Raw genomic sequence first — 8,136 nt, 5'->3', positions numbered from 1 at the left:
TCCACACAGGAAGTTTGCACGCCCATGTGCCTTCGCATGTCACCCAGTCCAGAATGGTCGAAGCCGAAGAGGTTTCACATGGAAAGCTTACACCCCTATATGACTCAAAAGTGAGAAGTATAGCTACGAAAAGTCATGGACGCCACACGTCTGTGTCACTATCCGTGTGGAATGTGTCATTTCACTATTTAAGGATCTTTTAGGTTTCATTTTGAAAAACACTCAGTCTTTTACCTCATTTTCTCGAGAGAGAACTTTTAGAGAGCTCATTTCCTTTCATTTTTTAGGGTTTTGTTGAATAGTATTCAAGGAAGAACATCCACCTTTATTTCCAAGATTTGAAGATTCAAGTTAGAAGATTTTTATTACTTCTCATCCATGAATAGTTTGAGATCTTCTTTCCATATTCTTTATTTCTTTATTACAATGTGTAAGAACTAATATTTTTTGTTATTCGGATTTTGATGAACCCTAATTTGTATTGTATGGATTTATTCAAGTTTATGCAATTAAATCTTTCCTATGAGTTGTCTTATCCCTTTGATTGGTTAATCATTTATTTCAATTTTTAAGTCGACATATTGATTGAAATTTATTTTTCATAAATTGATTAGAGATAACTATTTATGAATTGATCACATCTTAAGGATTGAGAATTGATTTGGATACGATAGATCTACAAGATTCTTTGGTTTAATAATTCCTTAATCTTAATACATGACCCAAGTGAGTGGGTTTGAGAAGAGATTCCTTTCCCTCCTCTTAGGAATTAGGGGTTTAATCACTTGAAAAAGGTTTTGTTGTCCTTTGGAACTAAGATGGGGGGTTGAATTGGCGACCTCAAATTGTGAAAATAAATTGAGATAAGACATTTGGAAGAGAGTTAGGGTTAGAGAAATTCATACAAAGGTTTATAGTGTTTCGGAAATAATCCTCCCTACATCCACTCCTCAAGATCACACTTGAGAACTCCACTATAGTCTTCAGGATTACAACCTTTGGGTTTTGCAAGTTTGGCCAACAACTTGGTGTTTTTTCAAGGCTAACATTAAAGCTCTTCCCATAGTAAACTAATAACTCATTAAGTTCCTTAACCCTTAAGTATTAAGTGGTTATTTCAACAATCAATTCCTTATGTTTTTAATACCTAGGCTCACACAACAATCCTTTAGAGTAGTTGAATATAGTAATTCAACTTAATACACTTTACAAATAAGAAAATCAAGTGTAATAAGATGATAAATAAATTTGCAAGAGTTTGGGTATAATAAATTTACATTCGTTATGTTTTAAGTCTTTATGAGGGGTATTTATACTTTTATGAACCTCTTAAATGCTCCCAAAACTCATTAAATGAAAATTGAATGACTTAGTAAAAAGTTGCTTGCAATCATTAAAGCCCTCGTGCTTTTTGAAAAGAGTCGTTGAGACTCCAAAGGCTCCAGACACGTGGCTAAAGTTGCAACGGTCACTCATATCGCATTTAATGCGAAAATCCCCTGCGCCAAAATGTCGCGCTCGCTTTCGATATGGATGCTGTCGGCACCCATTTTCCAAATCTAGATATCGAGGGAATAACAGAAAACCCGATAATGAAAGTTACTATCTCTTTCGAGTCTTGGAGATTTTGAAAGGATTAACTAGACTTAAAATTACTTTTTTAGAATCAATTTGGGCCCAATTAATAGAAAGAATAAAGTTTGAGGGATAAAACGACAGTTTTCACAAGTTTAGGGATTAAATTATTAAAATTTTTATAACTTTTGATCCTTGTAGCCAATCGGCTCTGTGCACAGTCGAATGGTTCTCGGGTATCCAATCAATTAATTTCCCAAACTGGGGAAGCTTAAGTGGAAATGAAAGAATAGGGTGAGGGAAAAGGGGGGAAGCCACTAAATTGAAGACTTCACTCGCTCGCTCTAATGCTCGTTTAGTAGACAACGAGTGGAGTGCATAAGCCCTTTTAGAGATAGGGTAGGTGGGAGTACTACACGAGCTCGTAAGTCAAGTACGAAACGAGCCTTCTCTACAAAGCAGAGCGACCTTGTCTTGCTTGTTTCTAGTGAAGCTTCTAGATTAGATAATAGGCATTTTTTTATGGTAGGAATACTACTTTTTAGGCTGACTACTACATAGGAGCTATAGCGAAGCCAAACCGTATAAAGGCGAGCAGCCCTTATAGCAATAGCAAATGGCCTACTTATAGCCCTCCCCGTGGACTTCAACGTTGGCTTGGCATAGAGCTGAATCGGCTCTGCACAAGCTGATTGACTATTGTTTTGAATTTTCACACCGTTTTACATGCATTTTTGACATGAAATGCCAAAAATTGGTAACAATAAGCTTCTAGAAGATATTTATGATAACTATTGAAAAATTTAAATTCTTTTTATGATAATTGTTTGAAATTGAAAATAAAATCCCTTTTTATTTGATATTAATCTAACAAAGGTAGGGATAATTACAGCCTATTTATTTTAAAAAGTCAATAATTATCAACATACCCTAGGATTTCCTAACTCTACTCCTATAAATAGAAGAGTATGGCCTAGGTCTAGGGTTAACAATACACATTGAGCTACACTCATTAATTATTAGCAAGAGACATCAAGCAAATTGATACATATAGAGAGAAAACCCTAGGTAACCTACTAAGAAAGAACTCCCAAATTAGGAAATCCATTAAAGAATAATAGAAACTTTTCTTGAATCCAAAAAAGGTAGAACTGGATTCCCATCTCCTCTTTGATTCAACAACTTCCTCATCTCCTAAGACTCACAGAATGACGACTAACGGTGACAACCTAAGGGTTCCCCTACATTAGCATCATCAACATCTTTTCTTTCTTTGCTTCTAATTTTGTCTTTTTATTTATGAAAACATATTAAGAATGTAAGTAAAATGATTATCCTACATAATACACATGATTAGATTAGGATTTCCTTTTTTATTGAACATGCTAATTTTATTAGATTTTGAATTTGATAATAAGAAAACCTAGGGTTTTGAACTTGATTTAATTAGATTTTGAATCTGATAATATAATTAGGTTTTATTTCTTTTTTTTTTATCAATAATACATGTTCTAACCTAATTTTTTCCTCTATGCATGTAAAAAAATTAGTTCTAGGGGCAAAAATTGAGAAAAGACCGCAAGGAGCCCCTCCAAGCCTCCAAAGCCGATTAGCTCTATTACAAAATTAGGCCAATTCTTGATTTTCTTTTGTATTTTGGCAATTTCTTGTACTGTAACTTAGTTTTTAGGGTTTTCTTTATATTTTCTTAGTTGTAGATGGTTTACAATAGTTAGATTTATTTTATACTCCTTTTATTTTTGCTTTTTATATGTGATGGATACCCAAATACATGTTATATGATTGTCTAATTAAATTTAGACAGATAGACTTAGGCCTTAAAATTAGACCTAGCATGAAAACTATAATTATTAGCTCAATTAAGATGGTGCAATTGGGCTTTAACTTAAAATCCATATAGACTTAATGGGCTTTGCCATGCTTAGTTATGTTAAATTGGGCCATATTAGATTTAGGGTCACTAAATTGGGCCTCTCCATGAAAGTAGTCAATTAGGCTTAAACGGCTCGGTAATTAAACCATAATTTGTAATTAGGTTAGACTAGGCGGGCCCTATACATGATTGACTATTAAATTAGGTTAATAACTTCAAACATGGGCTGTGGCTTAATAAAATAGGTTATACTTAGGTGGACCTCACATGCTGTAGTGCTTGATGTGTACAAATTTATAATGCTGCATTTATAAGAAATAGCCTATTAAACAATAAAATTAAAGACAAATTTACACAAATAAGGAAGTTGGCTTCTGCATCCATCTATAGATTTATGGTGTAAGCTTCCTTATGAAATTGAGAAATGTCACTTATTAGTAAAAGTGTCCGGTTACCTAGGAGGCGACTCCCATCTTCGCGCTAATCTCTGTGATTAGTTAGCATATTTTTTATTAGATTAAAAAACCCGTGCAATGCCATAGTCGCTAAAAACGCTTGGGTGCATGCCCAAAACTGCCGCCCACAGTAGGAATTCCGCTGAGGATAAGAGAAGTTGATTTCAATGTATGTCTGTTTTTTAATTTTATTATTTAACTAGTGGTTCTTGCATAACTACACTTTCACACATTATGCACATTGGTCCCTATAGCCATGATGGCATCAGTCAGTAGTTCTTTAGTTCCACTCGAACCCTAGAATTGTGACACTAGCTAACAATCACTCATAAGTAATGAGTGGATTTCCGTCGTCGCATGGACCTTGAGTGGGGACACGAGCTAAGGGAGAATGCTTTTACTTGTGGGAGCCTTTTATCCTTACCCAAAACTCAGCTCACAGTAATGACAATAGTAATCTCCCCTAGGAACCTATTGCTTGTTATTTGGGATGTTCCTTCTTATAAGTACTTAAGCCTATATATTGGAAAGCCTTGGCCCAAAGACATGTGGAATCAGGCCCTAAGCCTAAAATATGCAAGCTTCATACTTGTACTGAGAAACATTGCCTTGTTTGTTTTAAATATGCTTTTGAGAGATTATAGCATTTGCATTGGGCCTACTATTCCCTGTTGATAGAAAGCCGAGCCCCAAAATCCTAGGGAAGAAAGACTCACTGTGAACCATGTGCAGGAGCAATAAGGTTAGAAGGATGCTTTGTATATTAATGTGTATACTAACCCCTTTTCTTTTCTTGTGCATAGCACGTGCATCATGCATCTCATTGTGGGGGGTGATTTCGGGCACGCACCCAAGTGGCTTTAGCAACTACGATACTATAAGACTTTTTAACCTAATTGGGAACATGCTTACTAATCACTGAGACTAGCCTTGAGATAGGAGTCACCACCGGGGTAATCATCGGGACACTTTTACTAATGAGTGGCGTTTCTCAGATTTCATAAGGAAGCTTATACCATAAAATCTAAAGATGGATCTGGAAGCCAACTTCCTCATTTGTGTATATTAGTTTTTAATTTTATTATTTAAAAAATTATCCCCTTTAAACACAAGTAGTTTATACACAGGCATGCCAAATAACATACATAATTCACCTAGGTCTAGTCCATTTTATTTAAGCCTAGTCCATATTGGAGTTATTAGTCTATTTCACTAATTAATTATGTATAAGACCCATTTAGTCTAGTCCAATTACACATTATGATTTTGATTTCCAAACCTTATGACCTAATGACTACTTATTATGACAAAGCTCATTCATTGTGAACCTAATTCTAACAAAGCCCAATCCTCACTAAAACATGCCAAAGGCTACTAAGTCTACTTAACTTTTAAAATTTAAGCCTAGTTAATATTAGTTAGCCTATTAGACTACAATGTTCACATTGGATCCAATTTTAACCCTAAGTGTATATGTCCCATTTTAATTAATCAATCACATAACACATTTAATCATATAGTAAGTAAAAATAAACAAAAAAAGATGTAGAACATAAACCTAACTATTAAACCCGACCTACAACTAAGAATGTAAAGAAAAAGTCCTACAAAATCTAATACAGTATACAAAGTACATCAAAGCTTGACAAAAGCCAAAAAGATTAGGAAAAGATGTTGCACAGCCGATCGAACTAAGCATAGAGCCGATCAGCTCTATGGGTTCCAAGCAGGTTTTCTGATTCTTCAGTGTATTCCTCGTATCCTCAAAGTTGAATTTTACATGCGTAGAGAGTAGAAGTCAATTAGATATGAAAGAAATAAAATAAAAAGGAACAGAAACAACAGAAATTAATCGATTGATCAAAATCCTAAAAACTGATGAAAAACCCTATGAACTAAAAGTACAGTGAACAAAAATAGTAAATTAATCATGTAGTCCTATTAAACATATTTAATTACTGAATCATGATAAAAATATAAATCTAATCATTAATCCTATTGTATGTGTCTAATCAAATCCAAAATCCTAATTGGTAAAATTATCAGATTCAAAATTTTAGTGTTCTTGTTATCAGATTTCAAAACCCAATTAACATATTGATCCACAAGAAAACTCTAATCTAATCTTATTAATCGTAAAAAATAACAATAATAATCCTAATCATGTTTCTAAAAAAATAACAAAAAGATAAATAACAAGAAAAAAGAAACCGGTTTAGGATGATGATGGATGCATATTTGGAGGAACCTTCAGGTTGTCACCATAGTTAATGGTTCTGCGAGCCTCAGGTGATGAGGATGCAGTTGAATCAAAGACTAGCTAGGAATCCAGTATTGGATGTGAGACTGAAAATCTTCTGTCGATTAAAAAAGATTTCCAAAAAAGATTATTTCTTGATTAGCCTTCTTTCTTAGTGTTTCTTAAGTCTTTTACCTAATAAAGAATGACAATAATTTATTCTCTTTTCCACTCTTGCTTTTTTTATCATTGTATTCTCTGAGTATCATCTGAATATCCTCTGAATATTCTCTCCCAAAATCCTAGATATCTCTTTCTATTTATAGAGGCAGAGTTTCAAAGGAGACTCTAAAGGAAATGATAATCCCTATTATTTTAATAAAATAAGTCGATAAATATCTAAATTTAATTCTTTAAATTTACATAATTATCACATAAAATCCATGATTATCGCCAAGACCTTCTAGGATCTATATCTAGACATAAAGTCATCGGGCAAAGTGATGTCAAAGTGCAAGAGCCCCAATCCGCACTGTGTAGAGCCAACTGGCTCTACAGAAGGAGAATTTAAGAAAACTTTATAATTAGGTCCCTAAATTTGTAAAATCCCTCGTTTTGACCCTCGAACTTTATTTTTCTTGACAATTGAGTCCAAATTGATTTTAAAAGATAATTCCAGCTGGATTAACCTCAACCCTATCTCAGATTCGCCTGTCCTTATCTTCCAAGACCTGAGAAGGCAGTAAATTTCATCACAGAGTTTCTCGTATTTCCCTCGATATCTAGATCTAGAAAAGGGATGCTAACAGTTGCCCCAGGTTTGTTCAGAATTTATGAGCATACATGAATTTAAATAAATTAAGGCAAATCATAAATATCAAGGATACTATAAAAGGATATCATGTGAGTTGTAGAAGCCACACCTCGTAAGCTCGAACTTCTGTAATACCCGAAATTTTTCCTTAATAATGATAACATTAATAATAATTGATAAATGAGTTTTTATTTAAATTAATTTTACTTTATTTTTATTTAGTTTAAATTGGAATGATTTAAATGGAAATTTTAATGCTAGACAAATAAGGGAGTTATTTTCTATATCCAATTAGTTTGATTTTTAAGAAATTAATTAAGTAAATTCTTTGAGAAATAAACTATATTTTTGGTTATTCAAATTTCCTCAAATGTATGTATATATATATATATAAATTAAATACTATATTTGAGAGTTATGGAAGAATTTGTAAAGGATATTTTGTAAAAGAATTATTGGAGAAAAGGGCATTTTATTTAGCTAATGGTATTAAATTTTAATTGGAAAATGTTTAGCAAACTGATTAATTAAATTAATTGCGTCTTAGGACTAAATTGAATTTTTTTTTGGAATAAGGATTAAGAGTATAATTTTATTATTATGGGGTTTTAATGAAAATTTGTATGTTTGGTATTTTTATAATTAAATATGTCGGTAAGGGCTTTTTAGTAATTTTACATTTAAAAGTAGGGGTAAATATGTAATTGTATATTTTCAATAATTCTAATTTGGCCCAAATTAAATTATTAGGGGCTTAATTGAAAAGCTAAAGAAAAGTTTAAGGGTTAATTAGAAATTTTGCTGGGCGAAATTGTTGTAATTAAAAAAGTAGAGAGACCAAATGGTAAGAAAGAAAAGTTTAGGGACCCTTTGTCGATGTAGAGAAGAATGAAAAGAAAGGGAGAAGAGGGGGTTGGGGCGCCGAGGGAGAGAAATGGAGATAGAACCAGAAAAGGAAGAAGCAAACATGATCCCTCTGAAAGACTACCAACAGGAACGTACAGTCGATGATGCTGAGTTGCAGTTAGAGGAATTTTTGGTGGATTTTCCACAAGTCCCTTCGATGATGGAAGATGAGCACGAGTTATCCAATGAAGAAGTCTTAGAGGAGCTCGAGTTTCTTCTAGCAAGTGAACCAAGCCAAGGACTAGAGAAAACC

Source organism: Ricinus communis, chromosome 2 (genome assembly GCF_019578655.1).
Source record: "Ricinus communis isolate WT05 ecotype wild-type chromosome 2, ASM1957865v1, whole genome shotgun sequence".
Lineage (NCBI taxonomy): Eukaryota > Viridiplantae > Streptophyta > Magnoliopsida > Malpighiales > Euphorbiaceae > Ricinus > Ricinus communis.
Note: the sequence above shows the minus strand (reverse complement) of the source record.